General features: G+C 38.2%; 1 pseudogene; it reads left to right on the plus strand.

Moving 5' to 3' along the window:
* The first annotated feature begins 596 nt into the window (after positions 1 to 596).
* Positions 597 to 25398, plus strand: part of LOC143634709 (putative pentatricopeptide repeat-containing protein At1g68930) — a 28381-nt pseudogene continuing 3579 nt past the window's right edge.

Consider the following 25398-nt stretch of genomic DNA (forward strand, 5'->3'; position numbering starts at 1 on the left):
CCTTGTTAGGGTATCCATATTGTGGAGGTGGGTCACGGTATCCCAATGTCACCATCTTGTAGTGATTCCTCGGTTCAGGATACGGGACCTCATTCATGTCGGATGCAAGGTAGAAGAAAGTCTTAGCAGCCATGTTTTGTTCTCGGATCTCATCAGCTTGCTCTTAAATCGAGGGAATTTCTCCTTGGAATGGTGGGAAGCTTGGTTCCTGAGTTGCTCCAGATATTGAACATACGGATTGACGGAACCTTAGCTTGGGTTTTGGGAAGTGAGTGATCCATCCATTGATATTTCATTGGGATTATCGGGATGCTCTTCTTTCGGTTCTTCCTCATTCTCTTCCTCAGTATCCTCCTCTTCTTCGGGGTCCTCTTCTTCTTCGGGCTCTTCTTCTTTCGGTTCATCTTCCTCCATGGGTTGTGTAGTTTCATTCACCATTGAAGGCATTTTGAAACTTTCGTAGGGCATCATTACCCTCATCTTGGGCTTGCGGGACGGCCCTTCACCATTGTTGGGTTGCGAGTTGACTTCGTTCATGGTGGAGCTTCCAGTAAGCCACCTTCGTGGATGAGAGTGGCATTGCATCCAATCAGATGATGGGGATCTTGGTTCTTCCTTTATTGGTCGATTTGAAAGGAAGGCATAGGACGGATGTGGGTTTGGTAGGTATCCGGTTGGGTAGTACTGTGGCACTTGTGGTGGTTGGTAGGTGGGAATTTCCGAGGGGTGGTACGTCGGTACCTCAGTGGGTTGATACATAGGTATGGTCGGTGGATGATAGCTCTAGTGTCTTGGTGGTTCAATCCCTTGTCTTGGTGGACTATCGGGAACGTCTATTGGATAGTGTCTACTTCCGGGGTAGTACACAGGTTTGGTCAAATCGTGTTTCACATCTTGGTCAAAATAAGCTTCATAGTATCCATCACTCATGTTATCCTCGGGATAAGGTTCAGCGATTCCTGCTTCCTTGGCTTTGCGTACATAGTTTTCCATACAACTTTTAAATAACATATACATTATAGGTGGTTTAGAATGTGGAGGGAAAGAAAAGGTTACCATCCTATATTATCCCTAAAACACATAAACAATTATTTCCTATACTTGGATCGAAGCTTTGGTCTTGTTTTATGATACCCAATTCGCTAAGATCGATTGCTCTGATACCAACGCTTGTCACACACCAAAAAACGGCCTAGGAGTGTGGCCCTTAACGTTGGTACCACAAGTGTAAATAAATCAGAGTTACGTTATATTAGCGGAAGTCTTATAAAACTTGTGGATTTAAGTTGTAAATGTTACAAAAGACGGGATTATAAAATACCCGTTTAAGTTATAAAAGTATTACTTGTTTTATCATTACAAAACCACCATTATATATTTAAGTTTATACAAAAGAAAATCCGAGCCATCGGATAAATAAATAGCAATTCGATAATCCAAGCGCTAATCTTGTTCACCTGCAAAATGTAAATAAAATACGTCAGCAACGAATGCTGGTGAACACGCAGACGCAAAAATATTTTCTTTTACTTTATTACCCCTTGAGACTACGCATGCCTCGGCCCAACGTGGCTTAGGAATAACAAACTTAAATAACACATTTATAAATTCAAGTCTCTACTCTAGGTCACCTCAGAAAACACCGCAGCGTTCGACTTAGTTAAGTACCCGTAAATATACACAAAGATCGTACTTCCCGCGGGAAAGCGTTCTACGATCAGGGTGGTGCGATGTGCCCATCGCGTAGTACCACCTATGTAAGTATCCAGACACACATATACCACAGCCTGAGGGCTAGGTTAATACTTTTATTTATAATGGTTTTAGGGACACGTAGTCCCTTGTAAACATTTTTATAGAACATGTTTGACTCTTTTGAAAACAAGTTTAAAAGTTTGGGGCGTATTCACCTTTTCTCTTTGGGATCGGCTTCACTCACCGTCCGAGGGTCTTTCCCTTTTTATCTCGCACCTATAGTACGAGTATAAACATTTGTTAGTCAGATATACAATCCGGCTTAAGACCTTTAGTCTTATTTTATATCTCAACCTCAATGAACCTTTAGTTCATGTATTTCTTTTACTTGAAAACCTTTAGTTTAAAAGTAAATTATAAATCTTTCGTTTAAATAAAACCCGATGTTTCTTCATCTCCAAGAAACGTATTCTTTTCTTTTATTATTTAAGAATACTCATTATTACTTAAATAATACTTTCATAATAAAGAATATACATATATACTTACACACATATATACTTATTTACAATTCATTCTTTTATTCTTTTCTTTGTTATGTTTATATTTCTTTTATCGAGGTATCGTGTATAACCTCGACTTAAAGCTTAGGCCTTTAATATTATATTACATTCATTATGTCGTTATGCCTAACCTTGTTGGCGTTTCGGAAACCCTAAGAACTTTGAGCAGCACTTCGACGCCGCTTCACTTTCTCGATCGACTTTTGGCACTTCAACGATAGCACCACTCTTCGACAATTGATGGCACGCTTTTCGAGAACAACACACCTTTCTTGGTCGAATGTGGGTGGAGGGTGGCACGCACTTCGAGGAAACATTGACACGGAAATCGAGGAATCGGGCACGCAAATAGAGGGATTATGGCACGTTTATCGAGGCGGATTGTTAATATGATTGTGGGAATGTAGAGAGATGTTAGAGAGAGATATGAAAGCTGGTTTTTGTGTGCCTTGAATGAGATCCCGGACTTGCTATTTATAGGAAATATCTGGGATCCCATCGCGGTACGCGATTGGCTCCTTAGCACCCGTCGCGTAGCGCGACGTAGCCTTGCGCAGTCACTGCGTAGATCTGCCACGTGTCACCACGTGGCAGACGGTGTGCCACGTGTTAACACGTGGCTGACGATGTGCCACGTGTTGCCACATGTCGGACACGTGGCAGACGGTGTGCCACGTGTGGACACGTGGTGAAAATGTGTCACACGTGTCAGGCCACGTTATCGCGGCCACGTGTTGGCGTTTCGGAAACCCTAAGAACTTTGAGCAGCACTTCGACGCCGCTTCACTTTCTCGATCGACTTTTGGCACTTCAACGATAGCACCACTCTTCGAAAATTGATGGCACGATTTTCGAGAACAAACACCTTTCTTGGTCGAATGTGGGTGCAGGGTGGCACGCACTTCGAGGAAACATTGACAAGGAAATCGAGGAATCGGGCACCCAAATCGAGGGATTATGGCACGTTTATCGAGGCGGATTGTTAATATGATTGTCGGAATGTAGAGAGATGTTAGAGAGAGATATGAAAGCTGGTTTTTGTGTGCCTTGAATGAGATCCCGGACTTGCTATTTATAGGGAAAATCTGGGATCCCATCGCGGTATGCGATTGGCTCCTTGGCACCCGTCGCGTAGCGCGACGTAGCCTTGCGCAGTCACTGCGTAGATCTGCCACGTGTCACCACGTGGCAGACGGTGTGCCACGTGTTAACACGTGGCTGACGATGTGCCACGTGTTGCCACGTGTCGGGACACGTGGCAGACGGTGTGCCACGTGTGGACACGTGGTGAAAATGTGTCACACGTGTCAGGCCACGTCATCGCGGTACGCGATGACGTAGGCTCAACAGCAATCGCGTATCGCTGTTGACCTCTTCTAGAAGCTTTGACCAAGCCCCATCGCGATACGGGATGGCTTGTTCTTTTGCCCCGTCGCGTAGCGCGATAGGACAAGATATCAGATTTTCGTTTTAAACCCTAAGGTTTGGAAATTTGGCAACTTTGGTCCCTTAACTTTGGAAAGTTTACATTTTGAACTTCGAAATTTTCACGATGTTACAAGCATAACGAATGGCCAATCAGGCTTAATATTTGACTCAATTGGTCAAGGTCAAAATTACCATGAACCAGAAAAGTCAAACATGTAATCGGAAATTGATACAACTCTAATCTGCAACATAAAGCCAAATCAACGATCACAAAGGATCTCGGAATCACGTTACAATTACAATGGTATCAATATGGTGGGCCAAAATTTGGTATAAATCGAGTAAATACTGGTTTATAAAACCTTTCAAAACTCGGTGACAAAATCATATAATCAACCTATCAAACCAGTGGAAAAATTGACGAAAATCACGAAGGTATGATCGTCTATACCTTAGGATCACAAAAATACAAGCAAAACACTGAAATTCGAAGGTCGAAGATTCTTGAAATTTTGAGCAGAGTAACAGTATTCAAGGAAGAAGAAAATGAATAGTGTGAAACGAATCGTTTCACGAATCCCTATATATATCTGACACTGCACAGTTCTCAGTGTACGAATCGTCATATTTGTTTGAATTTTGAAATAACGAATCAGTCGATTCGTTATCCTAAGTTAACACGTGGTTTTAACCAATTAGAGTGTGATTCATTAGAAAATTTTAACGAACTAAAAGTCATTCGTTACAGAGTGTGGAAGCAAAATAAGATTAACGAATTGGAACTCAATTCGCTATTAATTGTCTTAAATCGTTATTATTTAACGAATCACAGATAACTAATTATTTTATTTAATTTTAACTTAAATAAATCAATTAAATTAAATATTACTCAAATAAAATCAATTAACTTAAACAAAAAATCACCGACGAACCCATATCTCGATGGTTGAATACCTTAACGTGTTTTACGCTTTGAAGCACTTAACTTAAAAAATAAATAATATGTAAACTTGAAGAGTAATTTTTTTTTGATATTTTGAGATTTTTGACGTAAAAATAATATTTACAAAAGAGATATCCGAAAAGAAAAACATAGAATGGAAAATATTTTGCGTTTTTGTATGGTTTTTCAAAAGAAGTACATATTTTTGGATTTTTTGCGAGTTTGAGCAGAGAATCATATTGACTAGATTGCCCTTCCATCACAGTTTTATATTTCAGCGATATTGTGACTGGCGTTAAGTCGGTCATTGGTATTGTTGTCTACCTAAATCTAAAACAAACCTTCAAGTGTTTTTGTGATATGATTAACGGTTCAATTAAAGCATAGAATATCTGAAAATATCAGCCTCTAATCTCGGTTCAAGCTTAATTTGATTTTTGCCATATCACCCCAACTTGACTTAAACCATTATATTGCTGATCAAAATTTGAATTTCATAAAGAATTATGAGCAATGCATTGAGTTTCCTTTACTATGAGTGAGTATGAACGAGTCCATCTGTCGGCTTACATACACTGTATCCCCTGGGGTCCGTTTCTTAATGGTATTGAGACGCACGCAAGGGAGGATCAAATGTATGACTAACAGCGGATTTTGATCAAGTCAGTAATTTGGATTGTACGAGGTACAACAATGATCAAGTTTAATGACTCTGGGTTTTCTCTAAAAGCGAATGAAATATTCATGCATATGAATACCCAGATGATTAAGCCGCATAAAGACTCACGGTGTCCAGAACCTCAACGCTTGTTATTTGCTTTATTTTATTTTTGGGTGATCAAACAAGTATAAGGCTTGAGTATGACAGGTTATTACATTTCTGCCATCCTCACCGAGATTTTTTCTAGAGACTAACACCTCTTTCAATTTGGCATTTTTTTAGGTTTAGATCACTTTCTTTACTCTAACAGTTTGTTTAAGACCTACCAATGCACCAATGCAATTAAGCACTCAGTCTTTTAAGCGTATTTCTTATTGTATTTGGGGTCAAAACAATCAATGTACTATAATTTTCTCTTTTTGCTTCAAAAACTCAAAAATTTTGAGAAGCATAAAACAAAATAAATTGAATCACCCCAGTCACATTAATTCTATAAATAAATGGCTAACCTATCAATTCAACAAGTGAATAATAGGACCAAGACATGCAAGCATGCTTCACAAACTTAAATAACCGACATAATTTTCAGCGAGAAAATAAACTAAAATGAATAACGAACACCTCAACTACTTTCCATTATCAGGTGAATGGCTATCCCGAACATTTACAAGTAAATATCATGACCAAACATATACAAGTACATGTCCTTCAAATTTGAGTAATTGACATACTTTTCAGCGAACGTATGCAAAAAAAAAATTGGTTTTTCTCTATACATACTTAAAACACAATCTTTTTGTCTTTTCGATTTTCTTATAAACATAAAAACTTCACAATATTTTTGGATTTTCGGATTTTTCTGTACAAACAGAAAATACAATCTTTTTGTCTTTTTCAAAGTTTTATAATGCTTTTGTTTTTTTAAGATATTTTAAAGAAAAACATTAAAAAAAATATGAAAACACAATATTTTTGGAATTTTAAAAATTTTCAAATGAATTTTTTAATGTTTTTGGGGTTTTATCTATACAAACAAAAAAGCACAATATTTTTGTATTTTCTATTTTTAACCCACTAAAACCCAAAACAAAATAAATTTTAAAAATAAAACAAATAAAAATAAACGAAAAAGAAAGATAGTTATCCTTGTTTCAGGATATCAGCATGGATTTTCAATCCATTTAAACCAAGCAAAAAATGAAATCGAGGTTTGTCAAAAGCTTTGGTAAATAGATCGGCTTTCTGAAAATCAGTATGTACTTTCTCAAGGTCGATTAATTTCTTTTCAAAGCAATCCCGTATGAAATGGTATCGAATTTCGATATGTTTTGTTTTAGAATGTTGTACGGGATTCTTTGTTATACTTAGGGCGGCAGAGTTATCAATCAAAATAGGAGTAGTAAGAAACTTCAAACCGTAGTCGCGTATATGTTGTTGAATTCACAAAACCTAGGAACAGCAACTCGAGGCTGCAACATATTCTGCTTCAGCGGTTGAAGTAGAGACCGTCGTCTGCTTCTTACACTGCCTGGAAACAAGCCGGTTTCCTAAGAATTGACACCCTGCCGTGGTTGATTTGAAGTTGATCTTGCAACCTCCATAGTCCGAGTCTGAAAAGGCAGTAAGCTCAAAGTTATCGTCCTTGGGGTACCATAACCCGATGTCTAGATTTCCCCTCAGATACTGAAAAATTCGCTTGACCGCGGCTAGATGTGTCACTCGTGGACTTGCTTGAAACCTAGCACAAAGACAAACAGCAAACATAATGTCGGGGCGAGAAGCCGTTAGATACATTAGCGATCCGACCATAGCACGATAGAGGGTAGGATCAACTGTATCCTCCAATTCATCTGGTGATAAATTGTGACCCATGGGGAGAGGAGTTGAAGGGATTTTTCCGGCAGATATCTTGAATCGGCTCAAGACATCGTTCATATATTTGGTCTGGTGAATAAAGATTCCTTTCGCAGACTAGTGAACTTGCAACCCTAGAAAGAAATTCATCTCTCCCATCGAGCTCATTTCGAACTTTGTTTGCATTGACTTCTCGAACTCCTTACATAACGTGTCATTTGTAGATCCAAAAATAATATCGTCGACATAAATCTGAACAAGGAGAAGATCATCACCAACAGTCTTATGAAATAAAGTGCAGTCGGCAGTCCCTCGCTTGAAGCCGTTATCAGTCAGATGGTCAGCGAGTGTGACATACCAACCTCTCGGGGCTTGATGTAGACCATAGAGCCTTATTTAATAGGTAAACTCGGTCCGGATAACCAGGATCTTCAAACCCAGGAGACTGTAAAATGAACACTTCCTCGTGTAGTTCACCATTGAGAACAGCACCTTTAACATCCATTTTATAGACCTTAATATTCTTATAGGCAGCATACGCCAGAAAGATTCTAATAGACTCCAATCTTGAAACTGGCGCATACACTTCAGTGTGATCAATACCCTCTCATTGATGAAAACCTTGCACCACTAATCGTGCCTTGTTCCTTACGATCACCCCTCGATCGTCTTTCTTACATTTAAATACCCACTTAGTCGGAATAGCTTTCTTGACTCTAGCGGGTTTGTCGATTAAATCCCAAACACCCAAACGTGCAAATTGTTGTAATTCTTCTTGCATGGCTTCTACCCAAGAAGGATCTTGAAGTGCCATACGATGCGTCGTTGGCTCAACTTGGGATAGAAAGCAAGTAAATATAGCAACATTGACAATTCCATAAGAGTGTAAATCTACATAAGCACACAATACGTTTTTCTCACTTGACGAAGCAACTTGATGACGTGTTTGGACGCCACATCAAGTTCTCCAATGATGTTTTCCTGTGGATGATAATTATGAATCCGAAGAGTGGGATTCTCAGGAACAACAACATTGTTAAATAAATTAGTGTAATGTTCACCAAGTTCATGAGATGAAACATCACTGTCAAGTTCAATAACCAGATCATCAGCTTGATTGTCATCAGAAGAAGTAGATACAGTATCAAAAGTAGCTGGAGACGCATCACATGGATCTTCAGTTGGAGCAACGGGTGGAGCTTCAACATTATTAAAACTTGAAAATATTGGAATTGCCAAATGATCTTCAAAGTATGCTCAAACCAGGTCTTCATCTAAGTTCTCAGTTGATGGAGTAAATGAATTAAATAGGCCATCATAATCAAACATCTAGTCGGGACCTTTCCCTTGAGGAGATTTGGTGTACTTTTGACAGTCCACATGATAGCATTCCTTAACACAACCAGAAGTGACATTAAATATCCTTTTCTTTGGAGATGCATACCCCAAGAAATATCCTTCAATGGTTTTTTCTTCAAACTTACCCACATCCTTCTTCAACATCGTACAAGGGCACCCAAACGGTTCCAAGTACTTTAAGTTAGGCTTTTGATTGTTTAATAGCTCATAACTTGTCTTTTTGAGTTGTTTCATAGTTAGAACCCAATTAAGCGTATAACAAGCTGTATTCACCGCCACATTCCAGAATTGGACAGGAAGCTTAGAATCAGCAAGCATAGTTCTTGCGGCTTCAATCAAAGTTCTATTCTTCCTTTCAGCAACACCGTTCTGCTGTGGTACATAGGGTGCACTGTATTCTCGGTGAATTCCTTTTTGAATGCAAAAGAAATCCAATACAGTGTTCTTAAATTCAGTACGATTATCACTTCGAATTCTCCTCACCTTTTGTTTGTATATTGATTCGATCTTAGTGATTAGGTTTTGTACCAGAACAGGTGTTTGATCCTTTGAACTCATAAATAATACCCATGAGTATCTTGAATAATCATCGGTAATAACGAGACAATACCAATTTCCAGAAATGCTCGCATGATTCACAGGACCAAAAAGATCCATATGAAGTCGTTCACGAGGAGTATCAATGGAATTCAATAACTTAGATGGATGTGACTTTTTCTTCTGCTTGCCCTTCTTACACGCAACACAGTGATAGATAATTTAAAGTTCTTCAAAGAAACGTCCTCAACTAAATCATTCGTCATTAAATAATTCATCTTACGAACATGTATGTGACCCATTCTACGATGCCATAGAATAGAATCTTTCTCGGTTGCTTTTGAGACAAAACATGTTTCGATAGATGTTGATACATTAGAACTCATATTTAAGACATAAATATCATTTGATCGAGGTGATCGCATGACAACCATGTCCTCGGGAATCACATATCCCAGTTTCAAAATCAGACACTCTTTATCAGTAAATACAGTGGTGTACTTCTTGTCACAGATTTGCGACACACTCAATAAATTATGGTCCACCTTGTCACAGTAATTGACTTTTTCAAATGTAATGTGACCATTTGAAACCTCACCTTCCTGTGTTATCATGCCCCCAGAATTCCCAGCAAACGCCACATAACCCCCTTGAATATTTCTCACATTTGTTAAGAGGTCGAAATTTCCAGTGACATGACGAGAACATCCACTATCTATTATCCAGTTTTCACCAGACACGGTCTTGGATGTACCCTACACACAAACTAAAAGTGATTAGTTCGAAAAGGCAGCCCAGGCCTCAGTCTTGGGCACCTTTTGAGTTTCTCTTGGAATATTAACTGGAACAGAATTCAACTGTTGTTCAGCAACTTGAGAATAAGTTACCGGCTTCTTAGACTTTCGTCTTAGATAAGCAGCTTGAACTACATTTGAGTTCACATTCTTGCATATAGGCTCAGTTGGCACAAACTTTGGTTTCACTTGACCATGTGTTTCATTTACATGAATTACCTTACGGGGATTCACATTTGAAAACATGAGGTGAGTATCATCATCACACGACAGGAACCGGTTTTGATTGGTCCTTGACAAATGGATGAAGATTTTGAGAATTCTGCTGACCACAGTTTCTCACCACATGTCACACCCCGACTAGGTAGTTGCGGAAGCGTAATACGGGAATGTAACAGATAACACTGGTATCAACAACATTGTTTATAAAGAAATTCATAAACTAATTTACATCATAATACATGGGTTGGTACTAAGTTTACAAACTAGATGAGAAAAACACATAACCGGTTTACGAGCTTCTTATACAGTATTATATCAGCGTCTATTCACAGCTATTCAACTTTCTTCCTAAGACCAAGCATGTAAGCAAATCATTCCACTTTTGCTTTACCTGAAAAGCATGTTAAAACGGGTCAACTACGTCTAGTTGGTGAGTTTCAAGTTTCACGAGTATCAATGAAATCAGTTCACGATTTCGTAAAGTTTACAGTGTGTATGTATATATGTCTGTGTATGATGCATTATACTAAGCCACAAGTGAAACCGAAACGAGCTAAAACACATGGCCTCCACTGCCCATGCACTCCCGTTGGCATTTAACAGCCACTTAGCCCCAAGTATGTACTATGTCTAACACCACATAGCAGTATGTAAAAGTATAATGACAATGTGCAACTGGGTTTACATATGTTCCGGCATACCCCTCCGGCTCTGTTAGTTGGGTTTGTCAAACCGATAGTACTATCCACACGTCACCGGCACGAAGTTAATCACTTGTGTTTGTGGGGACTTGTCAAGTGTTAGTACTTAGATAATCCACATCATCACACGTTTTCAAGTATATCAGTTTATGTAAACATGCTTTTCACCCCAAAAGTTCGTAAAACAGTTTAGAAAGTGGGGGTCGTGAAACTCACCTTATCGTAGTTCGCACAGAAATCACGTATCAAATAGTCAGATGTCTCGTTTATAGCCTGATTCCTATAAACGGTATCGTATCGTTAATACTAGTACAGTGTTCAAGCTAAGTCGGGCTGTATAGATAATCTGGGTATAGCCGTTAAGCCCAGAACATGACCATAGTCTTAGATTGTGACGTTGTATACTATGAAATGTTTAAAACTGGATTTTGTTCAGTTTCACCGTTTTCCGAGCCTAGCTCAGTTGATCGTTTATACGTTTCGGGATTAGGTAAGATCATATAAAACTTAAGTAAATATATTGATTGATAAAATAATTTGATTTATGAAAGAATTTTAAAGTTTCGGTGTCTGGTTTGATTGCAGGGCTCGTTTCCGTTTTCACACGGGTTTGATTATACAAAACGCGCACAATCCACCCGAATTGACCGGAATTCTCGTAAAAAGTTCGTTTTTATCAATATCATTCAAAAATATGATCTTTGACCACTTTTGACATTTTGACATACCAGTCAGTCCGTTAAACACAAAACTGCCGGTTTCGTTAAAACAATTATAATTTAATTCTTTGATTAATCATAACTAAATATGTACTTATATATAAATTATGTAAATTTTTGTAAAAATACATTAAGACATGGAGAATTTTATAAAAATATTTTCAGAAATTTTATGATTATTTATTTATTTATAAAAATTCATTTAATAGGTTATAATCGTGTAATAAATGGCCCGTTTATATCAAACGACCTCCGAAAAATCCGATAATTTTTACCAATGGCCTCAATGTCATTACATAGCCCCTCCAAATTTCCAGAACCTAACTCTTTTGACAAAATGCCTTTTTGTGCGTTTTTCGGCTGTTAAAATTCGGTTAAGCCATGATCGCACAAACCATACTTAGACATTTCCAATGATTCCCAAACTTTACCAGTGATCTTACCATCACATATTAAACTCCAAAACCAAGTTTCATAATTTTTCAATATGTTTAGCTATTTTTCCCAAATAAACGCTCATAAACGGGAATAAATTCACCAAATATTCTCCGTTTATCGAACTATTACCAAATTTGAACAGGGACTCATTTATATGATCCCCAATGTCCCTGCAAGTTTTCACAAGCTAACAACAAGCACGTCACAACCTAATACTAAACAGCCCCTAAACGAGTGTTACGGGTTTACCTTGTCGGTTTTTGATGAATTTTGCTAGCTTAAACGACTTTCCGGGTCTCGGGTTGCAAACTCAGTATATCTACATATCATATAACATCAAACCAAGCATAAATCATCCATGAAACAGCCTTGATAATTAGGGTTTCGGTTTTGGGTTCAAACCGAACTTTCTAACCGTAAAAACGTTGTATTCATGTTCTAATCCGCGTTTTGACCAAAAAAGTATATGTTCCTGGTTTGTAAACATGTTTAACATCAAAACATGGTTTTACTTGATTTTTAGGGTTTTTGGATGGTTAAACATGTTTAAAACTAACTAAAACATGTTTATATGTTAATTATAGTTAATGAAATCAAGTTAAAAATGATGAAGTAATTAAAATACCTAGAGTTTTTGAAGGAAGGTTGATAGAGCAGAGCTGGACCTCAAAAGTTTGTATGTTAAAATGAATAACAATTACTTAAGAATGAAGTTATGTTTATAAACAATAAGGTGATGTTTGGTGGGCAGATTCCGATCGGAACTCTTGGAAGCCCCTTAATGGGCTGTTTTGGCCCATTACTCTTATTATACAAGCCCAAACATGAAAAGCCCACTTCAAATTTAGTTCGGGTTCGGTTTTTCGCAAGAAAATTAATTCGGGTGTGAGAAATAGCGTAAAAACGAGTGTTTTTCAGCTTATTTTTGTAAAATAAGAAAAACGTACAGACTCGTTGTAAAATTCCAAAATATTTTCACGGATTGCTTAGAACATGTCATATAAGTGTTTTATAAATCTTTTTCGGCTTAACGGATGCTACAATGCTTGTTTTGATATTAACGATTGCGTTTAAGCTTATAGCGTATCGATAAACGAAACCTTTTTCGTTTAAAGAGTTTTAAACGTACCGGGGCCTAAATATCAATATGTTAGCCTCCATAACATATATATAACTCGTATATGACCCCTCAGTATGTATACGGGTCATAATTAGTATCGGTCGGTTACTCGTTTAAGCACTACGAACTAACCGATTTATCGTTTACTTGTTACGTAAAGAATATAGTATACCTCGTTTTGCCATGAATGTCACATTCTCCCCCCGTTAAGAAATTTCGTCCCCGAAATTTAATGTGTCATCGGTTTTCTAGGGAACAGGTGTGGGTATTTCTTTCGGAATTCGTCCTTTCGTTCCCAAGTATATTCGGGTCCTTGTTTTGAATTCCACCGAACTTTTACTAATGAAATTTTGTTGTGTCGTAACTGTTTGGTTTTCCCGTCTACAATTTCTACCGGTTCCTCTACGAAGTTGAGTTATTCGTTGATCTGAACATCTTCCAGTGGTACTATTGTCGTTTCATCAGTCAAACACTTTTTCAGATTCGATATATGAAACACGTCGTGAATAGTGCTCAGTTCTTAGGGTAGTTTTAATCGGTAAACTACGGGACCAATTTTTGCGACAATCTCAAAAGGTCCGATGTATCTCGGGGCTAGTTTACCAGTCTTTCCAAACCTTATAACACCTTTCCATGGCGATACTTTTAAAAATACCTTATCACCTATTTCAAAAGATAACGGTTTTCTGCGAATATCGGCATAACTCTTTTGTCGGTCACGGGCAGCTTTCAATTTTTGCTTAATCTGGTGAATCTTATCGGTGGTTTCCTGAATTAAATCGGATCTTGAAATTTGAATATCACCCACTTCTGTCCAACATAGTGGTGATCTACATTTTCGCCCGTATAGAGCTTCATAAGGTGCTGCTTGTATACTACTGTGATAACTGTTATTGTAAGAGAATTCAATGAGCGGGAGGTGTTGATCCCAATTCCCTTTGAAGTCCAGTACACAAGCACGAAGTAAATCTTCTAAGGTTTGGATGGTTCGTTCGGATTGACCATCAGTTTGGGGATGGTAAGCTGTACTTAGGTCGATTCGGGTTCCTAAGGCTTCTTGTACTGCTTGCCAGAAATGTGAAGTAAAGTGACTGTCTCGATCGGAAATAATCGAAAGAGGTACTCCGTGTCGAGATACTATTTCATCGATGTAAATTTGAGCAAGTTTTTCGGTAGTGTAGTTGTTACGGATGGGAATAAAGTGTGCGGATTTGGTTAATCGGTCCACAATTACCCAAATTGCGTTGTGTCCTCGAGAAGTTTTAGGAAGGTGTGTCACAAAGTCCATGGTAATTTGTTCCCATTTCCATTGTGGGATTTCGGGTTGTTGTAACATTCCCGAAGGTTTTTGATATTCCGCCTTTACCCTTGCACATGTTGCACATTTACTTACATACACGGCTATATCCTTTTTCATACCAGGCCACCAGTAAAATTCTTTAACATCCTTATACATCTTATCAGTACCTGGATGAATAGAATATTTGGATTTGTGTGCTTCATCAAGAATCAGCTTTCGGAGTTTATGAAGTGTTGGAATCCAGACCCGGTTTTTGTAATAATATACTTCATCAATTTTCTTCTCAAAATTCTTTTCATTTCCATGTAGTTCTTCTTTTTCTAGCTGGTCTGCCTTCAAGGCCTCATCTTGTGCAACGCGAACTTGTTCGGTTAGGCTACTTTGAACAATCATTCCGAGTGCTCGTACCCTTAATGGTCTGATTCTGTCTTTTCGGCTTAAAGCATCAGCAACTACGTTGGCTTTACCCGGATGGTATTTAATCTCACAATCATAATCATTTAACAGTTCTACCCATCTCCTTTTTCTCATGTTTAGCTCTTTCTGATCGAATATGTGTTGTAGGCTTTTGTGATCAGTATAGATGGTACATTTAGTGCCATACAAGTAATGTCTCCAAATCTTCAATGCAAAGATAACCGCTCCCAATTCCAAATCATGGGTCGTATAGTTCTTTTCATGTACTTTTAATTGTCGGGAAGCATATGCTATTACTTTCTTTCTTTGCATCAGTACGCATCCTAAACCTTTACAAGATGCGTCACAGTAGACCACCAATTCATCTGTTCCATCTGGAAGGCTTAATATTGGAGCCTCACATAACTTCTGTTTTAACGTTTGGAAGGCCATTTCTTGTTCTTCTCCCTATTCATATGCTCGGTCTTTTTGAGTTAGGAGGGTTAGAGGTTGTGCAATACTTGAAAAGTTTTCAATGAATCTTCTATAATACCCGGCTAGTCCTAAGAATTGACGAATTTCTCTTGCTGACTTAGGCACTTGCCAATTCTTAATGGCCTCAATTTTACTTGGGTCTACTTGGATTCCTTGATGGTTCACAATGTTTCCCAAAAACTGTACTTCTTGTAGCCAAAACTCACATTTGGACAACTTTGCGTATAACTTCTCTTGCCTCAATAATTTTAAGATTTCCCGCAAATGTTGTTCATGTTCCTCCTTACTTCTCGAATATATCAAAATGTCATCGATAAACACTATCACAAACTTGTCAAGGTAAGGTTTGCAAACTCGGTTCATGAGGTCCATAAACACTGCGGGTGCATTTGTCAACCCAAACGGCATAACCAAAAATTCATAGTGACCATACCGAGTTCGGAAAGCTGTTTTTGGTATGTCTTCTTCCTGAATTCTTACTTGATGATAACCAGATCTAAGATCAATTTTTGAAAAATATTTCGCACCTTGGAGTTGATCAAACAAGTCATCAATTCGAGGTAAGGGGTATCTATTCTTTATAGTCACTTTATTCAATTCCCGGTAATCAATACACATTCGAAAACTCCCATCTTTCTTCTTTACAAACAACACTGGTGCTCCCCACGGTGAGTAACTAGGGCGAATAGAACCCCTGTCTAGTAATTCTTGTAACTGGTTGGACAGTTCTTGCATTTCAGAAGGCGCAAGTCTATAAGGTGCCTTAGCAATGGGTGCTGCTCCTGGTATCAAGTCAATACGGAATTCTACTTGTCGGGTCGGTGGTAAACCAGGCAACTCATCGGGGAATACATCTGAATACTCGTGTACCACTGGGATGTCTTCCATTCGTTTTTCCTCGGGTTCCTTAACTGTTACGCTCGCCAAGTATAAAGTACAACCTTGGCGTAAATATCTCAATGCCATAAGTGAGATATGAGAGGCAGTACCGTACCAGATTTCTCACCTTGAACAATCATAGCTTCATCATTCGAAAGAGGTATCCTAACGGTCTTATCCTTACAGACAATTTCAGCTTTATACTTAGATAGCCAGTCCATACCGACTATAACATCGAAACTTCCCAATTCTACTGGAAGTAAATCAATAAGGAATGGGTGGTCGTTTAGGATAAGGGAACAGTCTCGGACTATTCGGTTAACAAGTATAGACTTACCGTTAGCGAGTTCTATAGTATATGGTTTTGTTAGTTCACTAACCGGCATATTTTCTAAAGGTAAGAAGTTAACAGATATGAAACTTCTATCGGCACCCGTATCAAACAAAACTGAAGCATACTGACCCGAAACTAAGAATGTACCTGTCACCACATTCGGATCATGACGCGCTTCACCCGGTCCTAATACAAACGCGCGTCCCTTAGCTGCGTTGGAGGTTGATGCTTGTGCTTGGTTCTGCCTTCTCACTGCACCGGGTTCAAATTGGGGCAGTATCTCCGAAAGTGTTCCGTACTGCCACATTCATAGCAGGCACGGAGGTTCGTGGTAGGTGGGGTTTGTTGGTTGAGTTGTGGGCGGGTTGGTTGAGGTCGAGGGAGTTGAGTTGATTGCGGTGGACGGTTAACAGTGTTGGTGGGGGTTCTACAGTTGGGGGTATAGTGTCCCGTTCTTCCACACTTTTGACAAACGATCGGTTTGCAATCACCCACATGATGAAAGTTACATCTTCTGCACTTCGGTAACGTCCCTTTATAGGTCTCTTGTTTTACATTAGAACTAGTCATGGCATAACTTCGAGTATTCAGACGAGTCCGCTTATTTTGAGGGTTTCCTTGCATTCTTGTCCCATAATCAGTTCGTTTTAAACTTGTTGTTTCACCTGGCATCCTTATCACTCCACTTCTCATCAGATCAAAAGTAACGACACCCGTTTGAGATACAGCACTTTCTAATGTCGGGTGGGCAACTGAATTCACTATACTTTTCACAGCAGGGGTCAGTCCCCAGATATAACGTTCAATTCGTTTCGCTTCCGGTGTAACTAACCATGGAACTAAGCGGGACAGTTCGTTAAAATGATTCGTGTATCCTACATGGTCCGCTCCTTTCATTTCCAGATTCCATAACTCGTGTTCCAATCTCTGAATCTCACTTTTAGGACAAAAATGCTCTAGCATGAGGGTTTTTAATTCAGTCCATAACATACGATTAATAACATCCTGTCCCCTTATTTGGACTACCGTGTTCCACCACATCAGCGCTTGGTCTAGAAACATACTGGTAGCATATTTGACCACGCGATTCGGTGGACACTCACTGATATTAATTACTGATTCGGTCTTTTCTATCCATTTGACCAGTCCGCTAGGTCCTTCAATACCCTTAAACTCAATCGGTTTACATGATGTAAATTGTTTGTATGAGTACTCCTGACGCGGGGGCTCTCGGTTATTATTATTGTTAGTTGTGTTAACAACCGGTACAGGGTTCGGGATATTATCAGGGTGCACAACAGGTTCTGGGTTCCCAGTGACATTCATAGTTGGGAGAGTGTTATTATTATTTATAACATTATCAGTATTCACCGGGGTAGTAACACCCCGGGCTACATTAGTGTCCAGCGGAGGTGTATTAACAGTGGCCGGGGTGGTGCTCGTAGGTTGATTAACAGTATTGTTAGCACGTATGCTTGCAGTGACTTGTGTTACAATTGTTGGTATCACTGCTTGTAGTTGACGAGCAATCATTGCGGCCACTTCCGCCTCAGACAAAGGGTTTGCTTTCCTCGGGGCCATTCTATAGAATAATCAATTATATAATAATCAATATCGTTTCACTATGATCAACACAACTTTACGATATTACACTTTCACAACACATAACTATGCCAAAGAAAACACGTTTGTATTAATTATAATCATTACTGTACATATGCATCCAAAATTAGCGCATAGGCTTAACCTGGTATAGGCCAGCGCTTGTATATGCGTATCAAAATTTGTCACTAAGTGACATGTAGACTTAACCCGATAAGGGCCAGTGCTTGAAATAGTACTAAACCACAAACAACTCCCAAGTCAGTCCAACACGCTATAACAAAATGCTGCTTGGGATATCAAAAGACTATATACATAAGGCTAGATTACTATGTCCTATCCATTCTTTGCAACATGGAGCCACAACCAAACAACAGCAGCCACTAGGGCCGCATTAACCGTTAAGCATACCCCCAGTAGTATCATCGCTCGATCCTGACGCCCGTGGCTGTGAGCACTGGATCTTTGCACAATTCTGATTTCTTGCTGCATGTATCGCATGTGATCTTGCATATCATGTCTATGCAGGTTTAAGTTATTTATAGAATGTGAGTGGTCTAAAAGCTGATCAGTTGCTAAACCAAACCATGCTGAATCAGAATGACGAGGTGGCTCGGGTATCGGGGCGGGTAAACCCCAAGTAGGAATAGGTATCTCAGTGACCTGGACACGTGATGTTTCTCCCCTATGGTACGTAGATCGAGGTGGGAGAGAAGTGTGCTCAGGTGGACGCACTGAAATGCGAGCGGTTTGACGGTTTCTAATAGTGGGTGGGGGTACTAGTGTATGCTGTACAGGTGGAGTAGGGGATCTGGGTGCTCTAACAGGTGAACGATAAGCACTAGTAGCTCCCTGTCCTGTAACATTCCTAGGGGATTCCCTAGGGGGATAGGTGTCACAACGGTAACCCGATAAGTCGGGTTGATCTGCGGGTACCTCACGTGGAATTACCGCATCTGCACCTTATTCTATTTTCTCTGGCTCCTCCTCAGTTTCTTCTTCCGGATCCTCTTCCTCCTCCTCAGGCTCTGTTGGTAGGGTATTAGGTAAACGATCAGTAGATCTTGACATATTCCTGTACAATTGTTAGTGATAAGAATAATATCCTTCTATATTAATCATAGTAAGATACGTGCAGGTATTTATACACATAAGCACAAATAATCGTTTATATACACAAATATTTATCTATTATTATATTTTATACACATATGTTGCTGTTTTTACCTATTCGATTGTTTATCGACTTCTTCTCGAATTTCCTCGTACAAACAAGTCTGTTATTACGTTCCGGACCATAATAACCCACTTGTCCATTCGCGTTCATCACGAGAATCATTCGTGTATATTATTTAATATTATTTTATTCCCAGAGTTAATCGAGCCTACGGTTATCTTAGGGTATCCTAAGGGACATCCTAATTCTTTATAACCAATGGCTCTGATACCAACTTCTGTCACACCCCGACTAGGTAGTTGCGGAAGCGTAATACGGGAATGTAACAGATAACACTGGTATCAACAACATTGTTTATAAAGAAATTCATAAACTAATTTACATCATAATACATGGGTTGGTACTAAGTTTACAAACTAGATGAGAAAAACACATAACCGGTTTACGAGCTTCTTATACAGTATTATATCAGCGTCTATTCACACCTATTCAACTTTCTTCCTAACACCAAGCATGTAAGCAAATCATTCCACTTTTGCTTTACCTGAAAAGCATGTTAAAACGGGTCAACTACGTCTAGTTGGTGAGTTTCAAGTTTCACGAGTATCAATGAAATCAGTTCACGATTTCGTAAAGTTTACAGTGTGTATGTATATATGTCTGTGTATGATGCATTATACTAAGCCACAAGTGAAACCGAAACGAGCTAAAACACATGGCCTCCACTGCCCATGCACTCCCGTTGGCATTTAACAGCCACTTAGCCCCAAGTATGTACTATGTCTAACACCACATAGCAGTATGTAAAAGTATAATGACAATGTGCAACTGGGTTTACATATGTTCCGGCATACCCCTCCGGCTCTGTCAGTTGGGTTTGTCAAACCGATAGTACTATCCACACGTCACCGGCACGAAGTTAATCACTTGTGTTTGTGGGGACTTGTCAAGTGTTAGTACTTAGATAATCCACATCATCACACGTTTTCAAGTATATCAGTTTATGTAAACATGCTTTTCACCCCAAAAGTTCGTAAAACAGTTTAGAAAGTGGGGGTCGTGAAACTCACCTTATCGTAGTTCGCACAGAAATCACGTATCAAATAGTCAGATGTCTCGTTTATAGCCTGATTCCTATAAACGGTATCGTATCGTTAATACTAGTACAGTGTTCAAGCTAAGTCGGGCTGTATAGATAATCTGGGTATAGCCGTTAAGCCCAGAACATGACCATAGTCTTAGATTGTGACGTTGTATACTATGAAATGTTTAAAACTGGATTTGGTTCAGTTTCACCGTTTTCCGAGCCTAGCTCAGTTGATCGTTTATACGTTTCGGGATTAGGTAAGATCACATAAAACTTAAGTAAATATATTGATTGATAAAATAATTTGATTTATGAAAGAATTTTAAAGTTTCGGTGTCTGGTTTGATTGCAGGGCTCGTTTCCGTTTTCACACGGGTTTGATTATACAAAACGCGCACAATCCACCCGAATTGACCGGAATTCTCGTAAAAAGTTCGTTTTTATCAATATCATTCAAAAATATGATCTTTGACCACTTTTGACATTTTGACATACCAGTCAGTCCGTTAAACACAAAACTGCCGGTTTCGTTAAAACAATTATAATTTAATTCTTTGATTAATCATAACTAAATATGTACTTATATATAAATTATGTAAATTTTTGTAAAAATACATTAAGACATGGAGAATTTTATAAAAATATTTTCAGAAATTTTATGATTATTTATTTATTTATAAAAATTCATTTAATAGGTTATAATCGTGTAATAAATGGCCCGTTTATATCAAACGACCTCCGAAAAATCTGATAATTTTTACCAATGGCCTCAATGTCATTACATAGCCCCTACAAATTTCCAGAACCTAAATCTTTTGACAAAATGCCTTTTTGTGCGTTTTTCGGCTGTTAAAATTCGGTTAAGCCATGATCGCACAAACCACACTTAGACATTTCCAATGATTCCCAAACTTTACCAGTGATCTTAACATCACATATTAAACTCCAAAACCAAGTTTCATAATTTTTCAATATGTTTAGCTATTTTTCCCAAATAAACGCTCATAAACGGGAATAAATTCACCAAATATTCTCCGTTTATCGAACTATTACCAAATTTGAACATGGACTCATTTATATGATCCCCAATGTCCCTGCAAGTTTTCACAAGCTAACAATAAGCACGTCACAACCTAATACTAAACAGCCCCTAAACGAGTGTTACGGGTTTACCTTGTCGGTTTTTGATGAATTTTGCTAGCTTAAACGACTTTCCGGGTCTCGGGTTGCAAACTCAGTATATCTACATATCATATAACATCAAACCAAGCATAAATCATCCATGAAACAGCCTTGATAATTAGGGTTTCGGTTTTGGGTTCAAACCGAACTTTCTAACCGTAAAAACGTTGTATTCATGTTCTAATCCGCGTTTTTGACCAAAAAAAGTATATGTTCCTGGTTTGTAATCATGTTTAACATCAAAAAATTGTTTTACTTGATTTTTAGGGTTTTTGGATGGTTAAACATGTTTAAAACTAACTAAAACATGTTTATATGTTAATTATAGTTAATGAAATCAAGTTAAAAATGATGAAGTAATTAAAATACCTAGAGTTTTTGAAGGAAGGTTGATAGAGCAGAGCTGGACCTCAAAAGTTTGTATGTTAAAATGAATAACAATTACTTAAGAATGAAGTTATGTTTATAAACAATAAGGTGATGTTTGGTGGGCAGATTCCGATCGGAACTCTTGGAAGCCCCTTAATGGGCTGTTTTGGCCCATTACACTTATTATACAAGCCCAAACATGAAAAGCCCACTTCAAATTTAGTTCGGGTTCGGTTTTTCGCAAGAAAATTAATTCGGGTGTGAGAAATAGCGTAAAAACGAGTGTTTTTCAGCTTATTTTTGTAAAATAAGAAAAACGTACAGACTCGTTGTAAAATTCCAAAATATTTTCACGGATTGCTTAGAACATGTCATATAAGTGTTTTATAAATCTTTTTCGGCTTAACGGATGCTACAATGCTTGTTTTGATATTAACGATTGCGTTTAAGCTTATAGCGTATCGATAAACGAAACCTTTTTCGTTTAAAGAGTTTTAAACGTACCGGGGCCTAAATATCAATATGTTAGCCTCCATAACATATGTATAACTCGTATATGACCCCTCAGTATGTATACGGGTCATAATTAGTATCGGTCGGTTACTCGTTTAAGCACTACGAACTAACCGATTTATCGTTTACTTGTTACGTAAAGAATATAGTATACCTCGTTTTGCCATGAATGTCACACCACATGACCTTGTTGTCCACACAAAAAGCAAATTCGCATGTCCACACGGTCATGTTGAGGTTTGGCAAAAACATATGCAATAGAAGGTTGATGACTCACGTTTTTAGTGAAACTCTTGGCCAAATCATCAGACGATACAGACTTCTTTTTCAGATAAAAGTCAAGATTAGAGCATTTTGAAAAACTTTGCATTGTGTCCGTTCCAGTGGATTTCATAAACTGAACTTTCTTAGCATTTTTTAATACATGTTTAGCTCTAACCAATGGGTCTGATGAGTTTGATGTTTTGGCACAAGCATATTAACGTTCAAGATCTTGTAGCTTGTCAGTTTCATTGTAAAAGACACTTTCGATCAGCTCCGGTTTGATAATACTAATCGGAATGTCTTTTTCAGTGAACATCGTGTTCATTCCCTTTAACTTAAAAACACGAGCAGATGATGGCTTAGAAGCAGTGAGATTGATGAAACGCATCAATTCCTCATCAGAAATTTTAGGCTTTTCTGGTTTCTTAGCCTTCACCGGTTTAACCTTAACTTGGTTTTCTTTTCTCACATGAGTTGTGTGTGAACCGTACACAACTTCCTCAAATTCATGAGGTTCACAAAGAATGTGATTAGAACTTGGAATGCTCTTGTTTTTGTGTACAACCTCATGTTCAAACACATCCTCAATAATCACTTTGTCAACATTTTCAACAAAGACTTTGTTTCTTTCTACATGAGGTTTTTGAGTTGCAGGTTGGGCTTTAACAATTTCAGGTTTAACTGGTTTAGATTTTCAGAAATCATAGGTTCTTTCACAACCACATCTTCTTCTCTTTTAGAAAAAGGATTTACTTTATAATTATTGTGAAAAGATGGTGGAATTTCAACAAAACCTATACCTTTCTTTGAATCTTTTTGCTTACCAGATACTTCAGTTATTTCGTTTAGCAAAAAGGAAGAATTTCTGAATTTTCCCAACTTGTTCTTTAACTCAAGAACCTCATTCTCAAGCTTGGTTATCTTTGAACGATGTTTCAGAATTTCTTGAAACTTTTGATCATTAATTGTCATTTTCACAGGTAACTCAGCCTTGAGATCATGGTTACTTGTCGACAAAGCTTCAATCTTCTCTCGAGATCTCATTTGAGATTCAAGAGATTGTCGATAAGTATCCTTTAATGAAGCAATTTCTCTCACTAAATTATCATTATGAGTCTTTAAAGACTCTAACTTAGGTTTGTTAGTCTCACATTCAACACAAGTTACTTTAACAGATGAAGTAGCAGAGATAGAATGACTAACCTCATTGATCTTAGCCATGCAAGCAAACGTGGTTGGAATATTAACACATGAATCATCAGAGTCTGATTCAGTGTCATTATCAGACGATAACTCACTTCCGCTTGCATCTTGAAATACATCATTTGTCTTGAACATGACCAAATTGGCTTTATTGTCATTATACAGTAATCGTTGTGACCAATCAGTCCCATCACATTGCTTGTGACCCAGAAGTAGACTGTTTCTTTTCAGCATCATTACCTCATGGTGTAGAAGAACTTTGGTTTTGACCACGAGGACAGTATACTCCTTTTTCGGCTTATCACATTCTTTTGCAAAATGCACAAATTCCTGGCAATTATAACATTTGACTTTCAGTTTATCAAATCCCAACTTCTTGTTTAAAGCGGGAAGATCTTTGCCAGTCCTTTGCATAAACCTTTTAACTTTACGGACAATCATTGCCATATTCCACTTCAAGTTCATAATCTCTAAGTCATCCGGATCAATCTGATCATAGTCTTCATCAGTCAAATCACTTATGGCTATCTTACTACTCACAAAATTCTCATAGGAAGACATGAAGGCTGTCAGAAAAGCAAAGTTTTGTTCAGCTTCTTTCATGTTTACAGTTGGTGGTGGAGAGAAGTGATTTGTAGTAGATGAAATTCCAGATCCAACAGAAGCACCAGGTGATCCAGAATTACCAGCAGTGTAGAAACATGCTCTTGGATCACTATAGATGGTTGTTGCATTCTCACTTGCATTTTGTGTAAGAAATGCAGTGATTGTTGAAATGGTTGAACTTAAAGGCATGCTACCACCGTAAAAAGCAGGATCTTGACTCTCATTGGAAGACTTTTGACATTTGAGATCGTACTTTCTTGCTTCAATCTTTTGCATGAATTCGGATGCAGTCAAGTCTTCATTGTTGAAGTAATTGTTCTCTTTCAGAACCATCAAAAATGTAGAATAAGAACTCGGTAGTGCACTCTTAATAGTATCAATCTTATCAATCTCAGAAGTTTCCAGCTTCATTTTATCCATCTCAGCTATCAAATGATTGAACCTTGTCGTCATCTCCTCAACAGTCTCACCCTTCAATAAATTAAAGTTTCTAAATTGAAACTTTAGCAAGACTTTCTTGCTTTCAGCAGTGTCACCCATACTCCTCATACGAATATGTTGGAATAGTGAAGGACAAATTTTCATGCTACCCACTTGGTGAAAGATGTTTTCGGGTAAAGCCATTGAAAGAGTTGAGTAGGCTTTTGTCTCAATCTCCAAGGCTTTCTTTTCTTCTTGTGAGTATTGAGAGATAGCTTAAAGTGTGTAACCGATAGTCTCATCTCCAATCATAGGAATAGTGTAAACCTCATCCAAGAAATATGAGCAGTCAGGGTGAACAGAACCCAAATAAGCACGAAAACGGGGTTCCCATTTAGCATAATCGCTAAATTTCATTAATCGTGGACATTTTGAATGTGAACCTATCTCGGTATCTAGTTGCAGCATTTGTTGCATTAACATATTTTGAGACGCCAAAGCATACATACCAGCCATGTTGTTAAAGACAATATTTTC

The sequence above is a fragment of the Bidens hawaiensis genome, unplaced genomic scaffold (assembly GCF_021521415.1).
Source record: "Bidens hawaiensis isolate Kalapana, Puna unplaced genomic scaffold, B.hawaiensis_p1.1 tig00007223_1, whole genome shotgun sequence".
Lineage (NCBI taxonomy): Eukaryota > Viridiplantae > Streptophyta > Magnoliopsida > Asterales > Asteraceae > Bidens > Bidens hawaiensis.